We start from the raw sequence: 23,823 nt of genomic DNA on the forward strand, positions 1-23,823 counted from the left end.
ATAAAATAAAGCCCTAGAAACCAACCAACCCTAAAGAAATGCAGATCTATGAGCTGCCTGACACAGAATTTAAAATAAATGTCATAAAGATGCCCAATGAGCTAAAACAGAGCACAGAATGACAACTGAATGAAACCAGGAAAATTATGCATGCATAAAACTAGAATATCAACAAAGAAATTTTTTTCTCAAAAAAAAATAAAAAAAACCACCCAGGAATTCTGGAGCTGAAAAATACAATAACTGAACTGAAAAATTCCCTAGAGTGGTTCAACTACAAACTTGTGATCAAGTCCTAAAACTGACTCAGTGAATTTGTAAACTAGTTGTTGAAATCAAGTCAGAGGAGCATAAAGAAAAAAGAATGAAGAAAAGTGAAGAGAGCTTAAGGGACTTATTGGTCATCAACAAGGAGATCAATATATGTCTTGTGGGAGTCCCAGCAACATCAGAAGTGAACATGGAAGAGAGTTTATTTGAAGAAATAATAGACAAAAACTTGTAATCTGAGGAAATAAATGGATATGTAAATTCAAGAAGCTCAAAGAACTTCAGACATATTAAATCCAAAAAGATCCATGTCAAGATACATTATAATCAACTGGCATTTGCAATTTTTTCCCTTAGAACATATTTCTATTTATTTATTTATTTATTTATTTATTTACTTACTTATTTACTTATTTTAATATGAAATTTATTGTCAAATTGGTTTCCATACAACACCCAGTGCTCATCCCAACAGGTGCCCTCCTCAATACCCCTCACCCACCTTCCCCTCCCTCCCACCCCGCCATCAACCCCCAGTTTGTTCTCAGTTTTAAGAGTCTCTTATGTTTTGGCTCCCTCCCTCTCTAACCTTTTTTTTCCTTCCCCTCCCCCCTGAGAAACTTAACAGAAGACCATGGGGGGGGGGGTAGAACATATTTCTTGAAGGCGAATGGCGAGGCAAATGTGTATGTACATCAAGTGCTGATAAATATATATTACAAAGTATTGATTTGTTTCTGATAAGTAATAATCACACATAATAAATGTAGTAGTCCATTGCTGCTGCACAAATTACCACAAACTTAATGTCTTAAAGTAACACCAACTTATTATCTTAACGTTCTGGAAGTCAGAAGCCTCACCAGGTTTAAATCAGGAGTCAAAAAGGTTGTGTTTCCTCTGGAGGCTCAAGGGAAGAATCCATTTCCTTGCCTTTTACAGTTTCTAGGAATTGCCTGCATTCCTTGGCTCATCCCCCTCGCATCTTCAAAGCACATCACTCTGACTCCAGTTTTGTAATCACATCTCATTCTCTGGCTCTCAAAGGGCCTTCATATAAAGCTTCCCTCTTATAAGGATCCTGGTGATTAGATTGTGTTCACCAGGATTATCCAGAATAACCTTGCATCTCAAGGCCTTTAACTTAATCATATCTGCAAAGTCTCTTTTACCATGCCAGGTAACATATTTGAAGGTTACAGGGCTTAAGACATGGACATCCTTGGGGGACTGGAATCCAAACCACCCAGGATATAGGATCTGCACTGGTTTGCAATGCACTAAGAATGCATTGCACTCTTAATGGATTAGGAATGAAGGAAAAGGAACAGAATAATAAGCATTGCTAAAGACAAGTTTATAATACAAAAAGTTAAAAAATAAACTCTGATGAGCAAGAATAAGTATTTATAATAAACAGAAGGATTAGGAACCTAAATTCATAAAAGAAAAACAATATGAAAAGATGCTATAAATACATATACCCAAAACTATTAAAGACATCAGAAAGAACTGTATCCATAAAGAGAGAATAATAAACTGAAAAGATATTTATAAGAACGTGCATAAAGAGTATCCAATACAAAATATTATGTCACTGAAATTAAAAATCCCAGGTTCCAGTTAAACAGAAAAGTACATACAACTGCAGAGAGAATTGTTAAACAGGAGAGAAATACCAAGTGAAATTAATTGCAATGGAGTATGGAAAAAAATTAAATATGAAAAAACCCTTAAGATACATAAAGAATAGAATGAAGATGTTCAATATATATCTTATGTGAGTTTTTGGAAGAAGAGTAAAGAGACAGTGGATAAAATTCAATATTTGGAAACAATAATCATCCAGAATTAATAAAAGAATACATTTCATATCGAATAATCACAAATCTAAAGCTTGATAAATAAAAATATAAATAAGCTGAAACCTAGTCACAGCATAGTAAAACCTCAGAACACAATGGCAAGCAGAAAACCTTAAAAGGTATCAGACAAAAAAGATTAATCAATAATTCAATTGACAACAAATTTCTCAGTGAAAGACTTGGGGGCGGAAACATGGAAAAATAAAATAAAATTCTAAGCAGAAATTTCTGCCAACCTGGAATTCTATACCCAGATAAACTATCAGTCAGTAATTAAGTATAAGACACTTTTCAGATAAATTAATAGCTTACCCGCCATCAGACCTCTGCAGTAGTAACTTATTCAGAATTCAGGAAGAAGGAAATTAAACTTACAGGCAAAAAGTAAGTTACTAAAGGCAATCATCATTTAGTCATGAGTAACTATAAATCATGTTGACTAACCAAAACAAACAAAAAATTCATGACACATTTTGGGGGTATTATAAACAAGGTGGCAAAAAAATACCAGCAATGATAACATTCAATGGCTCCAGAAGCATCATTGTCATGAGAGTATGAGAGTTAAAGTGATTCAAGACTCTTCAATTGATAAGTAGGATCAATAAACTTTGGGCTCCAATTTGGAATTAGAATTGCTTTACCTTTAGTAATGTTTTAACCTCTATTTATTCTTGCTAAGATAAGTTGACCCATGGTGGGAAATATCTGAAGTTGGAGTCTGTGGTTTTAGAATCCTGATTTTCTGTAGTTGTTTGGAAAGCTAATACCCACGCAAGGAATAGCTTCTAACACTGTAGACACACCACACAGATTCTTCAATATTTGTGTGGAGTAGGAACTGAGTATTATATTTGACTTCTCCCCCATCCTTGCTCTCAACTGATTACCTTGCTTCCTATTTCACTGAGAAAATCGAACGTTCAGGAGATGACTGTCACAGCCTCATGCCCCCACATCTACTTCCCCTAGCTTCTGTGCCCATCACTGGCCCACCCTCCCAAGATAGCAGATAAACAGTCCCTTCTCCTACTTGAAGCAAACCCCTGCCCCATTTGTCCCCTCCTGTCCGTTAAAGGACATCTCTCCAAGATTTTCCCCCACTCACCTGTATGACCTACAGAAGCATATAAAATACCTTGGTATAGAAACACTCTGGAGGTGGTGATGGTACCAGCACAGCATGAGTGCACTTAATACTACTGACTGTATGCTTAAAAATGGTGGAGACGGCAAAGTTTATGTCACGTGTTTAATTGTTGCCACAATTAAAAAAGAAACTATGGTGTTATTTTTCACATCTTAAGCTCTTGAGTCAACTTCTCTCTCAACCTATTGCCCTATTTCCCTACTCAAGCTACCAGGACATCCTTTGAAAGACTTATATTCACCATCTCCTGTTCCTTTCTCCCTACTCCCACCCTTCCTCTTGTGAAATTTTGCCTTAAAAGCCTACTTTGTCTGACATTAAAGCATATTATACTCAGGGTTTTTTTGGTTAATATTTTCCCGGTATATATTTTTCATATTTATTTTCAACATTTCTGAGTCCCTATGTTTTACAACTATTCTTCTAAAAGATTTTTTAAAACCTGAATATTTGTCTTAGGAATGATGAGATCAGTTCTTTTTTATTGGGATTGTTGATATACCTGGCTGGAGATCTTTTGTCTTTTTTTTTTTTTTTTTTTTTTTGATGCTTTCTACTCACCATACTATTTCTATGCCCTCCCTTTCTTTAATATCCTCCTTTGTATTAATCTAGTTTTTCTTTTTTTTCTTTCTACCCCACTGAAACCCCTGGGCTTTTTAAGAAAGTTTACCATTTATTTCTGCTGATTTGGGCAGGGTTTTTAGGTGTACGTCAGGGCAAGTTTTGCTGAGTGGTTACTGATATGACTTGAACGCCCACACCATTGCCTACCTGGACAGTAGTCTGAGAACACAGGAGCCTGAGAGGTGAGCAGAGTCACTACTGAAACCACAGTCAGTGTGGAAACAGCTGCTGCCCTTGCTAAATGGGCACCAGACACGACCACCAGCACAGCTGTTTGCATTACCAGTCTCTGAGTTGGTGTGTGGGCAGATTGCTTCAAATGGACAAGCCTTGGTCATATGCCCCTGCACTCATGAAAGGAAAGTCAGGAGAGAGAATATTAGCCATTCTGACTTTTATCCGGGGAGAGAGCTTGGCCTCTACTGAGAACTAACACTGAAGAATTTCCCAAATATAAGAAGATGGCCCCAAAACATGGTAAATGACACTAATATGCTTTTAGTCATCACCTTTAAATATCAAAAGCACTTCATGATCAAAGGACAAACTCACTAGCCAGATATAGCATTCCCAAACACGAATGCATCTGCCAACACAGTCTCAAAATATATAAAGCAAAAATGGAAGGACTACAAGGAGAAGTTGGCAAACCTACAGCTACAATGAGAGATTTTTGACAAACCTCTCAGAAATTATGAGAACAAAAATATTAAGTAGTAGTAGTACAATTACAGGAAATTCAAATAGCTTAACTAAACAGTTTTACCACCTGAATATAAATAGAACACAGTTCCCAACAATTAGAGAACATATATTCTCCTCTCAAAGACACATTGGAACATTGATCAAAATTAACCACATTACTGAATTGGATCTATTTTTGTATGAACCCTTAAAAAGATGTCAAAATGTGGGGCACCTGGGTGGTTCAGTTGGTTAAGAGCACAGCTCTTGATTTTGGCTCAGGTCATGATCTCACAGTGTGTGAGACTGAGCCCCACATTGGGCTCTACACTAATAGTGCAAAGCCTGCTTGGGATTCTCTCTCCTTCTCTCTTTGCCCCTCCCCTACTTATGCACCTTCATTCTCTCTCTCTCTCTCTCTCTCTCTCTCTCTCTCTCCCTCTCCCTCTCTCTCTCTCTCTCTCTCTCTGTCTCTCTCAAAATAAATACAATTTAAAAACAGTTTTTAAAAAGATGTCAAAATGCTAAAACAAAGGTGACTAATTTATCCAAAAGAGTTTGTAAAAATGCCACCAAAACAAGTAAGGATGTGTACAAAATAAACTGATAATAAAATAAACCAGATGCCAAATGCCTCTTCACTATGATGGGTTCTACTTTGGAAATGGTGGGCCCTGAGCAGTTGGCAAGTAGGTGGGCATTGCCACTTTTACAGGAAACCTTATAAACAATATCAGACATGTCCACCAACTGAAAATCATCTCCTTGTGATTTTAGTCAACAAAGTGAAACAATTGGGGGGTACTCCTGCCAGCTGTTGGACAGCATTTGCAGTCAGTCCTAGAACAGTGCACGGGTAATGGCCACATGCTGCAGGTGGTCCCCAGAAGCATGAGTGCACGTGCACGTGCCCCCATGTGCAGCTCACGGCCCCAGTCACCGCAGATCACACTGCCTCCAGAGTCCCTGAGGGCAGCCGCTGCATGTCTTGCTACAGGTTCGTCCATGATTGGAATATATTTAACTCACACAGCACCTGGCATCTTTCCAGAAAGAATCTAGAGGTAATGAGATGAGCTCCCCAAGGCAAGCCTGCTGCAGTCTCACAACATGGGTTCAGTATCTTCAGAACTCTCAAACATATTTTCAAAACTTCGGAAGAGAAAGCTGAGCACAAACGACATACAAAAAGTATACGTGGAAACTCTTAAGGCACGAATTTGTCTTTGGAACTGCAGTTTGGAAATATGTTTGTTGAACATTCGATTAAAAAGGGAGAAAGCACCGGATCCTGGATTGAACATAAACAAAGCAAACTTTATTCTATCGTCTTTGTATATGTTCCCTCAAGAGCTAAGGGGGACCTCTCATAAAAATTAACATAAAGGGAAATAAGCATGGTTAGCTATATAAATTATTCTGACCAGAGTCACAAACTGCAACAAAATGTTCCTATTGCAGCAAGAGCAGAATCCATTGAGAGGAGCCTCACTTCAAACAGAAGTAATGAAGGCTCATGAATTATTTGAAAATCTAATTCGTGTAGAACAGCAAATCATAAATATTTTAGGAAATATTTCAGCCTGCTGCCAATTTGACATGAAAGGATTGAGTGGCCAAAGATGCTGCAAAGCACAGGACAGGCCACTGCGAGGTGGACGGAATCACAACAGGCTGACAGAGGTGGTTAAACAAACGAGAATGAGGGGCGCCTGGGTGGCGCAGTTGGTTAAGTGCCCGACTTCAGCCAGGTCACGATCTCGCGGTCCGTGAGTTCGAGCCCCGCGTCGGGCTCTGGGCTGATGGCTCAGAGCCTGGAGCCTGTTTCCGATTCTGTGTCTCCCTCTCTCTCTGCCCCTCCCTCGTTCATGCTCTGTCTCTCTCTGTCCCAAAAATAAATAAACGTTGAAAAAAAAATTTAAATAAATAAATAAATAAATAAACAAACGAGAATGAAAAATCAAACACAGAACCACACAAAAACGAAATGCTGATGCCCTCCACTTCTGCAGCATGCATGGGCAAGCATTTGCTATCTTCCTGGGTTTGATAAGAAACCTGATAACTGACATGACAATACCACAAGGTGAAAAGAACTTTTCAAAACCAACAATCAAAAAACAAATCATAAGCATCCATGCTACAGGAAAAAACTAAAATGTCCTTCTATTCTTTCTTTAGAAAATAAAATTCGGGGTGCCTGGGCAGCTCAGTTGGTCTGACTCTTGATTTTGGCTCAGGTCGTGATCCCACAGTTGGTGGGTTTGAGCCCTGGTCGGCTCTGTGCTGACAATGCAGAGCCTGCTTGGGATTCTCTCTCTCCTTCTCTTTCTGCCCCTTACCCACTCACTGTCTCTGTCAAAATAAATAAATAAACTTTTAAAAAAATTTTAACGAAAATAAAATTATAAAATTGTCATATGAAGAGTGAACAGAAAGAACTTGGCCACAAACTATAGTGGAAAAAAGGAGCATGGGGCAGGATGGAGAATTCAGGCAATTAATTCGATAAAATCATGTTATTTTCCTAGATTTGGCCGCGTGTGTGGTCGTCGCCATCTTCTTTAAATGTCTGATTTATTGTGATCTCTTTTCTCATTCCAATTATTAACTATAATATATACACACACTTTCTGAATTGGGCCTCCGAAATCAGAGGAAGCACACAGATCTTCAAATCAAAAGGTGATGCTTAAATGAGCCTAACTCCTCGAAGGCAAGAGCCATGCTTCTGCCTGATACAGCGCCCCCTCGTGGCCGGCCTGATAAAACCAAGGCCCCGCGACACGTGGCCCGCCACCCCGTAGAACACAAGATGCCAACCCCCCGCCCCAAAGCCATTGGGCACAGAATCCGCATCCTCCAGGACAAACACTCCTACTGAAAAATCCAGAAAGTAAAGCACTAGCCCTGTGGCTTGTGTGCTTAAAAAAACAAAAAACAAAAAACCAGGTCAGGATATTTAAAAAAACTTTGACAAAACATTCAAGGAACTTAACACCTCCCTGCACAGAAACTGTTCCACGGGACAGAACAACATGGCACGTTCCCCAGCTCATTGACTGGGGCTCTCAGTGACGGCACGGAGCAGGGATGCGGCCAGGGGCAGATGCCTGATGGAGGCCCTTCTGTGTAAAAACGAATCCCCACAGCGGGAAGGTCGGGCAGTGGGGCCTCAGCCGGGGGCACTTCTCAGGGCTGGGACTCAAAGGTTCACTCAGTTTTCCCTTCTTCCCTATTTTTGCGCTGGCTGGGAGGTGTGGTGCCCTCCCTCCCGCCTGCCCACTTTGGCATGTGATGAGCCTAACAGAGCAGGAGGATGCCCTTCCTTCAGGTTCCCCCCGAATCTTCAGGACGCCTCACTCTGAGGTTCACCCAGAGACACCCTCCCGCCGCCACCGCCTGCCCTGCTCCCACCTGCAGGGTGTCCACTTCCCGCCTCCGGAGCCTGAGGTAGCGAGTGCTGGACAACATACCGTGACAGCCAGCCCCTAAACACCCCAGGCCCCTCCCTGCCTCACGGCCTTCGCACCAGCTCTTCCCTCCACATGGAATGTCCTTCCAAACATTTTTTACCAGAGTCACCTCTTCAAAGGATTTTCTGTTGACCAACCTCATCAAGGTGGCCAACCCCTCAAGCACAGGCTCACCCTTCCCAGAAGGAGCCCCACCCTCTGCTCCCCTGCTCAGCCCCACGCCAGAGCCAGAGTGAGCCCACTGGTGCCTGGATCACGAGCAGAAGGCCTTCACCTCCCCCCCCCCATCCCCTTCTAGCGCAGCCTTCTTTACTGCGGTCACCCGGCAGCTTCCCATCTTAAAAAATGATTCCCGTTAACCAGATGCCCAGCATTCGCCCCTCTCATGGGCACCAGCCTGAGGTCACTGGGATGGCGCCCCAGTAACCCGACCCTGGGTCTTGGCCGTGAAGTCTCCAGCTGGACGCACGACCACCGGCGCCCTGCGTTACACGGGCTCAGGAGAGGCCCGCATGGCCCAGCTGGACAGGAGGCACGCCTGTCTTCTCTCGACAAGCTGCAGGCTCCACACACACTGTCCTCACGTCCGTCCATGACTCACAGGGCCCAGCTCTCCTGAGCGCATAGCAGGTCTGGGGGATAACTCCAGTCAGAGCCCCAGGCTCCATGTGGGGCCCCACAGGGGATAGAGGGAGGCTGAGAGGGGGCTGCATCCCCAGCCCCACTGAGAAGAGGGCGCCCACTCTCGTGACCCTGGGAAATGGCCAAACAGCATCTGAGAAAGGCCCAGCACTGTGAGCACAGAAACAAGCCTCTACCCAAGACCAGATGGCTGACCTGAAGAATACACACAGCCGGTGAGAGAACGGGCAGCTTCCGGGAAGGAGGAGAACAGGAGGGACAGAGAGCCAGGGAAGCACCAGCAACAGGAGGTGACCCCGTGCCAGCATCTGACCTGACCCCGGTGGGTTTGTAAAGCCCCCCCGCCCAGGAGGCTCCACAACTGAACACCTCACCTCTGCACCTGCGTCTCTGACCGACTCCACCCAAAACTCACCAGAACCATGGGCTGCTGTGGCTGTTCTGGAGGCTGTGACTCCAGCTGTGGGGGGTTGCAACTCCAGCTGCTGTGTGCCAGCCTGTCCCTGCTCCAGCTGTGGCTCGTGTGGGGGCTCCAAGGGGGGCTGTGGCTCGTGTGGGGGCTCCAAGGGGGGCTGTGGCTCGTGTGGGGGCTCCAAGGGGGGCTGTGGCTCGTGTGGGGGCTCCAAGGGGGGCTGTAACTCCTGTGGGGGCTCCAAGGGAGGCTGTGACTCCTGTGGGGGCTGCAAGGGAGGCTGTGGCTCCTGTGGGGGCTCCAAGGGGGGCTGTGGCTCCTGTGGGGGCTCCAACGGGGGAAGTGGCTCCTGTGGCTACTGCCAGTCCAGCTGCTGTGTCCCCGTCTGCTGAGGGAACGGCCAGTCCAGTTTTCAGTTAACTTCTTCCAACTGCACCATCTGGGAAGGCCTCTCATCACCCCTGCACTCGTCTCTCCCCTGCGTGTCCCCATCTGCTGCACCGGAAACACCATTCCACACACGTGGCTCTGGCCCCCTCTGCTGTCCGCCTGAGATATTCTCACCCAGAGGAAGGCCCAGGCTAATGCTGAGCAGCGGTCCTGTAATGTGCAAGTGGTCATTGGTAGGCACTGACCCACGTCCAGGGCCCACCACTGACTGGTCAGGAACGTCTACTGCTGGCTCCCCCAGTCCGAGAAAGCACTGTCCCCGTCACCCCTGAGCTTCCTCCTTTCACCAACAAAGCCCTGTCTGGCAGGGCTGCTTCCTGACCTGTCACCACATGTTTCTGTTAAAATACAGTAAAATTCTTGGGGCGCCTGGGTGGCGCAGTCGGTTAAGCGTCCGACTTCAGCCAGGTCACGATCTCGCGGTCCGTGAGTTCGAGCCCCGCGTCAGGCTCTGGGCTGATGGCTCGGAGCCTGGAGCCTGTTTCCGATTCTGTGTCTCCCTCTCTCTCTGCCCCTCTCCCGTTCATGCTCTGTCTCTCTCTGTCCCAAAAATAAATAAACGTTGAAAAAAAAATTTAAAAAAATAAAATAAAATACAGTAAAATTCCCTTTCAATAAAATCATGTCTGTGGCCACAAAACGATTTCATTCACAGTGCGATTCTTTCGCCGTGGTCTGTTCACTGCGTGCGGATGAACAAGGAATCTCCCTGGAAATGGGTCCTGGGGGCCCCTGCCAGGTCACCAGGCATGGCCCCCTTACATGCACGTCTCCAGCTGCCTCCCACCGTGAGTGTCTCCACCGAGCTTTTGGCGAGGGATGTTCTGAGGCATGATAAAGAGGGCAGAGAGTCCCGGGCTCCAAGGCAGGATGTGGCACTCGAGTCCTGTGCCTGTGACTGTCTGGCTGGGGAACTTTCCCTTTGGGGGTGGTGAACTGGGAGGGTGGGGGCCAACAGAGTCTCCATCCTCCTTCCGTGCTGTATGGGGGCAGAAAGCATCCTCCTGCTGCCCTAGAAGCTCTGGCTCTGGGCGTAATCAGGTTCGACCTGTCGTTGCTTTCTCATGATATTTGGAAAGCCAGTAAGGCAGAAGCACCAGGGCGTCTGGGACCCCGGGAGGTGACATCAGCAATGTCCCACTGTCCATCAATGGGCATGACGCTTGTCCAGGTGCAGAGCCGGGGAGCCAGTCCTGGAGGCTGGGCCTGGGGCTGGATTCGGTGGCCCTTCCCGCGGACTCTATAGCCAGCTAGTCTTCCTGTTACCTCCACTTGGCTGAGACGATGGTAGCAGGATGTCTCCCCCCAAGACGCCCTCTCCTAACCCCAGAACCGCGCGGATGTTAGGCTACATGGCAAAGGGACTTCAGCTGAGCCTGGGGAAACCGGACTGGGTCACCTGATACAGGGGTCCTGACACGAGAAGGGGGAAGCAGAAGAGTCACGAGCAGAAAGCCGGCAGGCATGAGGGCTTTCCCGGCCACTGCTGCTGGCTCGGAGGATGAGAAAGCAGTCGTGACCCAGGGGAAGCAGGCAGTGCCTGGGGGCTGGAAAAGATAAGGGGAAGGATGCTCCCCCGGAGGGCCCACAAATGAGCGTGGGTGGCCCTCACATGCAGCACAGTGAGACCCACCATGGACATGGCACTGAGAACCACAGTGTGTGGCGGGCATTTACAGCAGCACCGATTGTGGGAATTATATCACCTGGGACGAAGCCGGGCTGGCCCATCCATCCTGGGGTCCCTGTGGCTCCGGCACCCCTGGAATGGAGTGTAAGTGTGGGGGTGCAGGGTCCCCCTGCTTGGGCTGCACCAGCCCTAAATCTCACGCCTGTTTGGCTGGCTCCCAGGAGGCCCAACAGAGTCACCAGGGCAGACGCTGGCACTCTCTGGTCATCCCATCCGGCGGCTCACCTCTCCCTCGGAGCTTGTGTAAGGCCTGCGCCCCTCGTGCCCACATCCCCGTGTGAACCTCAGAGTGAGCACAGCTAAAAAATGTGGTCACCAGCCGAGTCACACTTCAAGAAATGTGGAAAGAAGATCCTCGGGGCAAAGGAAAACAACCCCATAAAAACACAGATGTACAGGAAGGAATGAGGAACCCTGAAAAGCGTAAATGTAAGAGTAAGGATTGTTAGGGACCGAATCATGCCCCCCTGCAATTCAGATACTGAAGCCCCAACCCCCAGTGCAGCTGTATGTGGGGGGGGGGGGAGCGTCCAGGGAGGCAATTAAGGGTAAATGGGGCCATGAGGGTGAGACCCAGACACAGCAGGACTGGTGTCCTTATAGGAAGGGGAAGAGACACCAGACCTCCCACATCCCCTCTGCACACACGGGAAGCTCGTGTGTGGACACGGTGAAGAGGCGGCGGAGGGCAAGCCGGAGAGAACTCAGTCTTGCTCCTGGACCAGCAGCCTCCAGAACAGAGAGGAAATAACTGTCCGTGGTCGGGGCCCCCCACCCATGGCGCTCTGCTATGACAATGCCCGCTTCGGGGGCCAGTAGCTGTGGCTCTGGGGGTTACACATGGCACAGGGGAAGCGCATGACCACGTCCCCGAGCCAGCGGGAGGGCGCCAGGGTCAGGGGGCCGCTGTCCTATTCCCAGCTCCCGTGTCGGAGTAAAAGCACTGATTTTGAGGGCAGACTGTAGTGTCTCACGGACGCGGTCGATAAAAAATAAGTGGACAGACACAAGAGACAATCCCAAATAATCTACAGATTAAGCATTATAACAAGGAGGTAAAGTTAGCAAGGTCACTGAATAAAAGGTCGCTCTGAAGTTCATTTTCCTTAAATGCTCAACAAGTTTGAAAATTCCACTAAAAATCAAAATCATTTATAATTCATCCCCCAATCGCATATGTACCTAGAAGTGTAAATCACACAAAAGGTGCACCAGACCTCAAAAGTGAAAATCACAAAACCTCCGAGAGAAATTAAAGAGCGCTTCAAGAACGGAAAGCAGCCTCACACAGACTGGAAGGCTCTCTCTGGGGAGACCCGGCTTCCCCAACGTTTATCTACGGGGCCCGTGGTTCCACTGAAATGCCAGCAGGGTTTCCGGTCGTCCTCAAATCTAGAGGCTCAGCCTCAACAGAGTGGCGATCCTGGGCATCGTCCCTGCCCCCGATCTCGGGCACGGCGCACCGTCTTGTACCGCGTGGAGGATGCTTGGGGCAGGTCTTCCCCGGCGCTCACGGGGCACACGCTCGGTGGGCCGCGGGTTTCCTGCAGGTCTGCACCTCTCGTGAGCTGGGCGCCAGCCTGAGCCCCCCTTTCCCGACGGCCTGGGAGGACAGAGACAAGGTCTCGTCCCGAACAAGGTGCAGACACGCTTCCTGCCTGCAGGGGGCGCTGCAGACCCTCCGCGTTCCGGGCCTCTGGCGCCAGGCGTGCACAGGTGCCCCGCAAGAGACCCCGCGGGGCTGGAGCTCAAGGCCGCGGCCCTGCACACGCTGCTGTGGACCACGGCCTGCTCCGTCTCGCGGTGGCCGTGAACCCCGCCCGCCGTCTGGCTGGCTGGCTTGCCGTCGGGAACGTGGCCCCCTCAGTTCTGGACCCCTGTCTCATCGCGCTGAGGGGTGTCTGTCTGTTTTCACCACGAATGGCATCGGATTTTGTCTAATGCTCGCTTGTGATTTCTCCGTAAGATCAGGTGGGTTTTCTCCCCTGTTCCGCTCCCATGGTTGATTACATCGATTCATTTTCAGATGTTAACCCAGCTTTGAATCCCTGGTATAAAGCCCGGCTTATCAGAGCGCATCATTCTCTTGACACGTTGCTGGGCTCCGGTTTGCTGAGGCCTTTGGCCGTGTTGCCTCGTGCACCTCCTGCCCTGAACACTCACACCAGCAAAAACATCCTTGAGAACTGAGGGGCCAGTACATATATTTCCAGACAACAAAAACTGCAGTGAGTCACCAACCGCGTGCCAGGCCGCAGGGACGATGGAGTGGGGGTGGTTTTCTTCCGACAGAGGCGGCGGCTCCAAGGTGCAGGGAGGAGAGCAAGGAGGAAAGGGTAAATGTGGGTGAATCCACAGAGAACTTGACTCCACAGAGCAAAGGTAATAACGGACAGCGGGGGGTTAAATTTTACTTAAAATAAGAGTCACAGTGTGGAAAGCACCCGTGCGGGATGAGGACCAGCCCCAAAGGACCTCTGTCCTCGGCCATGCGTGGAAACGGTAAAATAACTACCTCTGACTGGATTTTTGTGAGTCAGAAATGTGCATTTTCGTCTCTAGGGTAGCCCCGAAAAGCACCCTAAAATCAGGTTGATACCTCACAGGTGGGAAAGAGTAAAAATTAAGTTTTGGATCAATGGAGAGGGAGGGAACCCACAGAAAGCAAATAGTGAAAAGGTTCATTTAAGCCCAAACAGTGGACATCAGATATATGCACACCAAATACCCAGTTACGACAAATGGCCTTGACAGGCTGCTTTTTAAAACTTAAAAAAAATTTTTTTCTTAACCCCGCATATAAGAGACACACCTTAGAAATAAAAACACAGAAACCTTGAAAGCATAGGATAGACAAATAAGTAACTCGCAAATCAAACACTGAGCACAGATTTCTTAACCGGGACAAAAACACCGAGCACAGCGTGAACGGGGCCAATGACCTGTGCTGTGCCCTGCCTGGCGCCCAGGAAGGGGTCGCACAGGCAGTGCCAGCCGGCGTCTGTCCCCGGGCCGGCTCCGAGGGCTGACGCTCCAGGGCAAGCAGGGAGCTGCCACAAAACAGTAACGAAAATGAAGAGATGGAGAGAGAAGAGAGAGGCATGAGGAGGACCCTGGAACGGGCACTTTTCTAATCGACCGGTACACACAATAAATGGTTCTCTGCCTCGTTAAAAACGCAAAGTAAAAGCACAGAACGATAGTCACACACATGGCACAAGAGCCAGCCGGGCGACCCCACATTCAGGGGAGGACGGGAGGCCGTCAGTGCTCCTGCACGTGGCTCACACGCTGCTCCCGCCCACTGAAGCTGGACGATGTCCCGTGACTCGGCCGCCCCACTCCGAGGGCGCACCCGGAAATGTGCCCAGATGCACGCCTGGCTGGACACGCGCAGGAACGTTTCCGGAGCGTCATGGACCCGAGCGCCCGTTGACAGTGGAAGACATAAATGAACGGTGATGACAGAATGCTATTAAGAAATGAAAATAAAAGGACTTCGGCTGTGGCCAACGGTGTGAACCTCACAAACACGACGTGGGCTGGGAACAAGCCAGACAGCAGAGGACGCGTCCCACCTTGTTCCACTTAGATGAAGTTCATCTTCATCTTAGAAGATGAAGAGCAGGCAAAGCTGACCTCTGGACTCACCAGTCAGGACAGCAGGTGTTTGAGGAGACGGGGCGATGTTCGGAGAGGGGGTGGCAGGCTCCAGATTCGGGGTGGGAGTCGTTTAGTATCAGGACCCGAGTGGCGGGGACCTCGCTGTGCTCCCATTGTGATGATGTCACGATACGTGTGCCTGTGATCTGTGCATTTGACCGTCAGGCTGGCGCACTCCGTTAAAGACAAGCTTGTTCAAAAGTCGATGCCGGACACGTGCTCCTCTCTCTCCTGTCCTGAAGCCCCACGAACGTTCCTGAATCCATTCGGCGAATTTGCGGCGCTCCTGTTATGTCTCAGACACTGTTTAAACACGGGGAAGGCAGGTGAATGAAATGTTCATGCTTTATGGAGCTTAGGTCTGGGGACAGCGGGGGAGGCAGGAGAGAGAGAGAGGTAAATGAGTAAATGGAACATCAACATGATGGATAAACTGGGAAGGAAGGAAGGGGGAGGCAGAGCAGGGGGTGAGCGAGGTAATGGCAACACTTCTGGAGGCAGAACCCTGCCGAGACCTTGTGGTTTGAGCAAGGGTCTGAAAGAGGTGAGGACACGTAGGGACGGCAAGGGCAGAAGCCACAGGCATGTGCTGGGGTGTGGGAGGGACACGTAGCTGGACACACAGGATCCGAGGGGGCCAGAGGGGCTGGTCTTGCAGCCCGTGGAGACAGGGGGACAGCGGCCTGGGAACATGTGCAGAAGACCAGCCAGCCCAGCAATCACACGAGGTGCCTCTTGCTGCCGTGGTAGACAGATGAGGTGCTCCGGAACCCTGGCTGGACCGGGCAAAGTGTGAGGACGGGTCTGCACACGCGTGCGGCCTGGGGAGACCAGAGCAGGGCTTCTGAGGGCTTAGCCAGCGGCCACACTCAGAAGGCAGAGGGGTGGGGGCGGCGGGTCTGGGGGAGGTGAGCATCTCGTGGCTCTGGGTGGGTCGGGACGTCCCAGGCGCCCATTAGACCCCCCACAAGTGGGGACGCGAGTGGCAGTAGGGTGTGGGAGCTGGGCAGGGGGCAGCCCCGGGCAGCGGCAGATACTGCCTCCAGGCGCCAGGCTGCAGAAGCCCATCTGGCCTCAGGGTAGAGGACACAGCCCTGCGAGGACAGAGGCCTGGCGGGAGTACTGTTTCCTTAAGAGAATGGTAAAGAATTTTAAAACTATGTGTTGGTTGTTTTGATTAAAAAATTAATTTTAGGGGACGCCCGGGTGGCTCAGTCAGTTGAGCATCCGACTTCAGCTCAGGTCATGATCTCACGGTTCGTGAGTTCAAGCCCCGCATCAGGCTCTATGCTGACAGCTCAGAGCCGGGAGCCTGCTTCCGATTCTGTGTCTCCTTCTCTTTCTGTCCCTCTCCCCCTCGTGCTCTGTCTCTTTCTCTCAAAAATAAATAAATGTTAGAAAAAAAATGTTTTTAATTAATTTTAGGGGCACCTGAGTGGCTCAGTTGGTTGAGCGTCGGACTCTTGGTTTCGGTTCAGGTTGTGATCTCAGGGTCATGAGATCGAGCCACACACCGGGCTCTGCACTGACAGTGCTCGGGATTCCCTCTCTCCCTCTCCCTCTCTGCTCCTCACTCTCTCTTTCTCTCTCCAAATAAATAAATAAACCTTAAAATAATAATAATAATAAATTTGAAACTTAATTTTAAAATGCTAAATAATAAAATTAGTCTAAAATTTAATTGGAAATTCACAGTCTTCTAAATATGCAAAAAGGAGGTGGATTCTGGGCACTGAGAAGATGAGCCCCACTGACTGCGGCCACGGGCCTCTTCCCAAGCAGCAGCCACTGAGAAGTGGGACCCACCAGCTAACCCTGGCCGTGCTGGGGCCAGTTCCTAGGAATGCCAGGACGCAGAGGCAGGCAGGAGCTGGGATTCAAATTATAGGGACCAAGGGAGTGGAAGACATCACATTTAGAAACTTCAGAAAGTAGTGCAGCCACAGCCAGTGGGAGGTGACCCTGTGCCAGCATCTGACCTGACCCTGGCAGGGACGTAAAACCCCGGCCCAGGAGGCTCCACACCTGAACACCTCCCCTCTGCACCTGCGTCTCTGACCGACTCCGCCCAAAACCCACCAGAACCATGGGCTGCTGTGGCTGTTCTGGAGGCTGTGGCTCCAGCTGTGGGGGCTGCGGCTCCAGCTGCTGTGTGCCCGTGTGCTGCTGTGTGCCAGCCTGTGCCTGTTCCAGCTGTGGCTCGCGTGGGGGCTCCAAGGGGGGCTATGGCTCCTACGAAGGCTCCAAGGGAGGTGTGGCTCCTGTGAGGGCTCCAAGGGGGGCTGTGGCTCGTGTGGGGGCTCCAAGGGGGAGCTCTGTCTTCTGTGGAGGCTCCAAGGGGGGCTGTGGCTCCTGCGGGGGCTCCAAGGGAGGTGTGGCTCCTGTGAGGGCTCCAAGGGGGGCTGTGGCTCGTGTGGCTGCCTCTCTTCCAGCTGTGGGTCATCCTGCAGCCGGTCCAGCTGCTGTGTCCCCGTTTGCTGCCAGTGCAAAATGTGAGGTGCTGACCACAGGCTCAGTGGCTCCCGCCAATCCAGGCTCCCTGGCCGTGAGTGGTGACACATCCCGTACCCTCAACACACAGTCCTGTGTCCCTCCCCTTCAGGAGTGATGCAGACTGAATCTTCAGGACCAGAGATCCTGTTCCACGTTTCCTGATGGACACGGGGATTTCTCTCACACTCTCTGAACCATGCAAGGATTCACTACTATACTTAACAACCAAGAGGAAACTTCCTCCTTGCCGGCTCAACTCTGCCATCAAGCCCCAGAAAAACCACACACACACACATACACACACACACACACACACACACACACACACACACACACACAGCCTGGGTCCCAGACCTGCCCTAGCCATCCCCCTTCCCAACCTCTTCCTGCTCGGCCCTCCTCCCCACACGACCTCGGGCTGGCACTGCCCAGACGCACTCCACACCCCGCCCCTCCTCTCTGGGCATCTCCCCGGCCACCAGCTCGTCTGATTCTTGGTCTGATAAATTCGACTCTGAGATTTACGAAGCTTCTAAACAAACAGATTCTCCAAGGACAAGCCTCCTTCTTACAGCGATGGTAGAAACCAGGGTGCACGGGGTCAGTACATGCAGACCCTTTTATTCAGAGTTTATCCAGGACACAGGACACTGGATGGTCATAGATTTTGTGAACAAAGTTGGTTAACGCAAAACTACCTAGAAGAGGATGGGATTAGCAGCCACCTAAACCGTAAAAGTGACGCTTGTCTGTGTAATGTGGATACGTGTGATATATTCCGGGCTGCCGGGATTCCCAGCAGATGGGTTCTTTACAACCTGGGAACGTGGTGGTGTTACTATGTAACGGGGAAAAAGCAGGACACGGAGCATGTGAACACAGCCATGTGTGCCCCACCACGGATGAGGTGGGGTTCTTTAATTTTCTTACTTGTAATATTGAAACTGAATAAGCTTCAACAAACACACCGAGGTGGGGCGCCATGGGCACTCCTCAGTGAGACACGGGTGCCACTCACACAGGCACAAAAGTTCAGTGAGCTGTGAACTTTTCAGACACTACATTTTCCCACCTCAAATCCAAAGCAAAACACAAAATGAAAATAAAACATAAAGTGGCACACGAAGAAACAGCTGGTGCCCAGACCCTGGTGGACACCATGGGAAAGTCCTTTATCTGGTTTGACCAGAATATAAAGAAGAATTACAGGCCAATATCCCTGATGAACATGGATGCAAAAATTCTCAACAAGATACTAGCAAATCAAATTCAACAGTATATTAAAAAAGTTATTCACGGGGCGCCTGGGTGGCTCAGTTGGTTGGGCATCCGATTTCGGCTCGGGTCACGATCTCATGGTCCGTGAGTTCGAGCCCCGCATCAGGCTCTGGGCTGATGGCTCAGAGCCTGGAGCCTGCTTCCGATTCTGTGTCTCCCTCTCTCTCTGCCCCTCCCCAGTTCATGCTCTGTCTCTCTCTGTCCCAAAAATAAATAAACGTTAAAAAATTAAAAAAAAAAGTTATTCACCATGATCAAGTGGGATTCATTCTGGGCTGCAGGGCTGGTTCACTATTCACGAATCAATTAATGTGATACATCACATTAATAGAAGAAAGGATAAGAACCTTTCTTTATCCTTTAATAGAAAAAAGGATAAGAACCTGATCTTGTTAATAGATGCAGACAAAACATTTGGCAAAAACACAGCATCCTTTCTTAATAAAAACGCTCAAGAAAGTCGGGATAGAAGGAACATACCTTAACATCATAGAAGCCATATATGAAAGGCCCACAGCTAATATCATCTTCAATGGGGAAAAACCGAGAGCTTTCCCCCTGAGATCAGGAACAAGACAGGGATATCCTCTCTCACCACTGTTGTTTAACATAGTATTGGAAGTCCTAGCCTCAGTAATCAGATAGTGAAACGAAATAAAAGGAATCCAAATTGGAAATAAATAAACGTAAAAAAAATTTTTTTTAAAAAGTGGGGGGCGCCTGGGTGGCTTGGTCGGTTAAGCGTCCAACTTCGGCTCAGGTCATGGTCTCACGGTCCGTGAGTTCGAGCCCTGCATCAGGCTCTGTGCTGACAGCTCAGAGCCTGGAGCCTGTTTCGGGTTCTGTGTCTCCCTCTCTCTCTGCCCCTCCCCTGTTCATGCTCTGTCTCTCTATGTCTCAAAAATAAATAAACATTAAAAAAAATTTTTTTAAAGGCATCCAAATTGGCAAAGAAGTGTCAAACATTCACTTTTCACAGATGACATGATACTCAACATGGAAAACCCAAAAGACTCCACCAAAAAGCTGCTAGAACTGACACATGAATTCAGCAAAGTCACAAGATATAAAATCAATGTACAGAAAGCAGCGGCATGTCTATACACCAATAATGAAGCAACAGAAAGAGAAATCAAAAAATCAGTACCATTTACAATTGCGCCAAGAACCATAAAATACCTAGGAATAAACCTAACCAAAGATGTAAAAGATCTGTATGCTGAAAACTATAGAAAACCTATGAAAGAAATTGAAGAAGACACAAAGAAATGGAAAAACATGCCATGCTCATGAATTGGAAGAACAAATATGGTTAAAATGTCAATACTACCCAAAGCAATCTACACATTCAATGCAATCCCAATCAAAATTGCACCAGCATTCCTTTCAGAGCTAGAACAAACAATCCTAAAATTTGTATGACACCACAAAAGACCCCAAATAGTCAAAGTAACATTGAAAAAGAAAACCAAAGTGGGAGGCATCACAATCCCGGACTTTAGCCTATACTACAAAGTTGTAATCATCAAGACAGTATGGTATTGTCACAAAAACAGACACATAGACCAATGGAATAGAACAGAAAACCCAGAATGGGACCCACAAATATATTGCCAACTAATCTTTGATAAACCAGGAAAAAATATCCAATGGAAAAAAGAACTTTTAGCAAATGGTGATGGGAGAACTGGACAGCAACTTGACATGCAGAAAAATGAAACTGGACCACTCTCTTACACCACACACAAAAATAAACTCAAAATGGATGAAAGACCTAAATGTGAGACAGAAAACCATCAAAACGCTAGGAGAAAACAAGACCTCGGCCACAGCAACTTTTTACTCTACACATCTCCAAAGGCAAGAGAAATTAACTATTGGGACTTCATCAAGATAAAAGCTTCTGCACAGCAAAGGAAACAATCAACAAAATGAAAAGACAACCGACAGAATGGGAGAAGATATTTGCAAATGACATATCAGATTTTAGTATCCAAAATCTATAAAGAACTTACCAAACTCAACACCCAGAAAACAAATAATCTAGTAAAGAAATGGGCAGGAGACATGAACAGACACTTTTCCAAAGAAGACATCCAGATGGCCAACAGACACATGAAAAGATGCTCAACGTTGCTCATCACCAGGGAAATACAAATCAAAACCACACTGAGATACCACTTCATACTGGTCAGCGTGGCTAAAATTAACAACTGAGGAAACAATAGATGTTGGCGAGGATGTAGAGAAATGGAAACCCTCTTGCACTGTTGGTGGGAATGCAAACTGTGCAGTCACTCTGGAAAACAGTGTGGAGGTTCCTCAAAAAAATTAAAAATAGAATTTCCCTATGACCCAGCAATAGCACTACTAGGAATTTATCCAAAGGATACAGGAGTGCTGACTCATAGGGGCACATGTACCCCAATATTTATAGCAGTGCTTTCAACAATAGCCAAATTATGGAAAGAGCCCAAATTTCCATCAACTGATGAATGGATAAAGAAGATGTGCTTTATATATACAATGGAATACTACTCGGCAATGAGAAAAAATGAAATCCTGCCATTTGCAACAATGTGGATGAAACTGAAGAGTATTATGCTAAGTGAATAAGTCAGAGAAAGACAGATATATGTTTTCACTCATATGTGGAACTTGAGAAACTTAACAGAAGACCATTGGGAAAGGGAGGGGGATTTTCTGTTGAAAATAGTTTCAAACAGAGAGGGAGGCAAACCGTAAGAGACTCTTAAATACAGAAAACAAACTGAGGGTTGATGGGGAGGTGGGGGGAAGGATAAAATGGGTGATGGGCATTGAGGAGAGCACTTGTTGGGATGAGCACTGGGTGTTGTCTGTAAGCAATGAATCATGGGAATCTATGTATAGAGCACACTGTATACACTGTATATTAGCTATTTGACAATAAATTATATTTATAATTAATTAATTATTTAAACCAAAATAATAATAATAATAATAATAATAATAATAATAATAGTATTCTGAGAGAAAACCTAACCCTAACCCAAACCCTCAGCCTAGCCCCTGAACCCAAAGCCTAAGTCTGATCCTCACCCTATTCCTCCCCTTCAACTCAGTCCTCTGGGGAGGTCTCTGTACCACAGATAGGCCCCAACCATCTCCTGGGCCCTAACCCTAACCCTAGCCACGGCTCTGGCCCTGACCTGAACCCTACCCCTTGATCTGAGGGAAACCAAGATTTGGTATACACAGAGGATGGAATATTACTCAGCCACAAAAAAGAATGAAATCTTGCCATCTGCAATGACATGGCTAGAGCTAGAGTATAATGCTAAGCAAAATAAGTCAGTCAGAGAAAGAAAAACAATGTATGATCTCACTCACATGTGGAATTTAAGACACAAAACAAATGAGCCAAGGGGGGAGAAAAGACACAAACCAAGAAGCAGACTCTTCACTTTAGAGAACATGCTGATGGTCACCAGAGGGGAAGTGGGGGGGGGGGGCGTTGGATGGGCAGTGGGGATTAAGGAGGGCACTTGTGATGGTGTGTGGAAGTGTTGAATCACTAAATTGTACACCTGACGCTAACACAATACTGTGTGTTAACTACTTTAATAAACTACTTTAATAAAAAAGGGAAAAATAGAGATATTTTGTACTGTTTGTTACCAAAATGAGATCCTATTACGCTTGTGCCTCTACATCTACTTTCCTGACTAACTAATGCCTTGGGGAAATTTCTCTAACTCAACTGGTATGGCTAATTTAATGTTTCTGAAAGGTTTTATTATTGGTTTCCAATTTGGTGATATTTTTTGCCAATGCATATGTGTGTGTGTGTGTGTGTGTGTGTGTGTGTGTGTGTGTGTGTATTAGGTGTGTGTTTCTATTTGCTTTTACTTTTAGTCATTTCAAGGCCAATTGTGTTGATATTACCTAATTTTATTAAATTCTGCTTTCAAAAAACTGTACCAACTTCCGCCCCCAAGAACAATGTATAAGAGCACCTTTTCCCCATGTCACTAACAACAGGTGTCATTGGTGGATATCAACTATCTTATTCTTTACTTTGCTTTTACCTGACTACTGGTGGATTTGACCCATTTGTCCATGTGTAGGAGGCACCCATGCCATACATACTGGAGCCAGTGAGTGAGTCCAACGAGGTCTCAGGACACAAGATCAAGACACAAAAACTGATTGTAAGTCTATTCACTTTCCATGAACAATCTGAACATGAAAGTAAGAAAATAACTTCAGGAGGAGCCAAGATGGCGGAACATCATGGAAGTTTTTTGTGTGTCTCGCGTCCGTGAAACACAGCCAGACCAACACTAAACCATCCTGCACACCTAGAAAACTGATCTGAGGATTAACACAACAATCTGCACAATGTGAACCACAGAATTCAACAGATACGTGGCTCGGAGAGGTGAAGGGGGGAGAGAGAAGCTGCGGAGGACAGGGAGATGCTTTTGCGTGCAGAGAGAGGACGGAGACGGGGGAGGGGGAAGAATACGGGAAAAGCACCCCCCCAAAGCAGCTGGAGAGAAAGTGGAAAAGTGGAAACAGCCACAGGGACTGACCTAGAAAGGGAGAAGGGAGAAAGGAGAAAAGAGGGGGCTTAAATTCCATTAATACTGTAAACAGGGGGAGCACAGAGTCTGAAAATCCACAGCTCGATACCTGGCGGTGCTGTGGTGGGAAGGGCGAATCCCCAGGAGCAGAGTGGAGTCTGGGGTTCTTCGGGCCACACAGGAAGAGGCGGTTCCCCTGCTGGAGGACACCTGGTAGAGGCTGTGTGGGTCCCCCAAAGGCAAGGCCCCCGTGGACCCAGGAGCACAACCACATTCGCTGGTGCTGGAACAAGGTCGTGGAGGGGTGGTGAGGCCTGGTACCAGATGCATGTTGTGATTTGCCATAATCCCTGAAGTGCTGCTGCTACACTGCCTCACGAACTTTTTCTGGGGTGGGCTGGCACCCGGCCACAGTCTCTGGGCAGCAGCGGCAGCAGCCCGGTCCTGCAAACTTTCCTGGGTGCAGCCGACACCAGCCATTGCTCAGTGAGACCCTCCCGCAGAGGGGAACAGGTGAAAGCCGCAGTCCCTCAGAAGTAAGGGGTGAGGAAAAAC

At 47.8% G+C, this 23,823-nt stretch overlaps 1 long non-coding RNA gene across 4 annotated transcripts in view; it reads right to left on the reverse strand.

Annotated features, from left to right (window-relative positions):
- Positions 1-23,823, reverse strand: part of LOC123602107 — a 133,265-nt gene that overhangs the window by 82,923 nt on the left and 26,519 nt on the right. Inside the window, exon 3 of one of the 4 annotated variants that reach the window (XR_006714365.1) lies at positions 12,279-15,232. The exons of 1 other annotated variant lie outside the window; for it this stretch is intronic. This is a non-coding gene — a long non-coding RNA (uncharacterized LOC123602107). Of the gene's footprint in view, positions 1-12,278; positions 15,291-16,965; positions 17,407-23,823 lie in introns of those variants that run through there. 2 more of the 4 variants (XR_006714366.1, XR_006714367.1) reach the window with 2 other exon arrangements.

Source organism: Leopardus geoffroyi, chromosome D1 (genome assembly GCF_018350155.1).
Source record: "Leopardus geoffroyi isolate Oge1 chromosome D1, O.geoffroyi_Oge1_pat1.0, whole genome shotgun sequence".
Lineage (NCBI taxonomy): Eukaryota > Metazoa > Chordata > Mammalia > Carnivora > Felidae > Leopardus > Leopardus geoffroyi.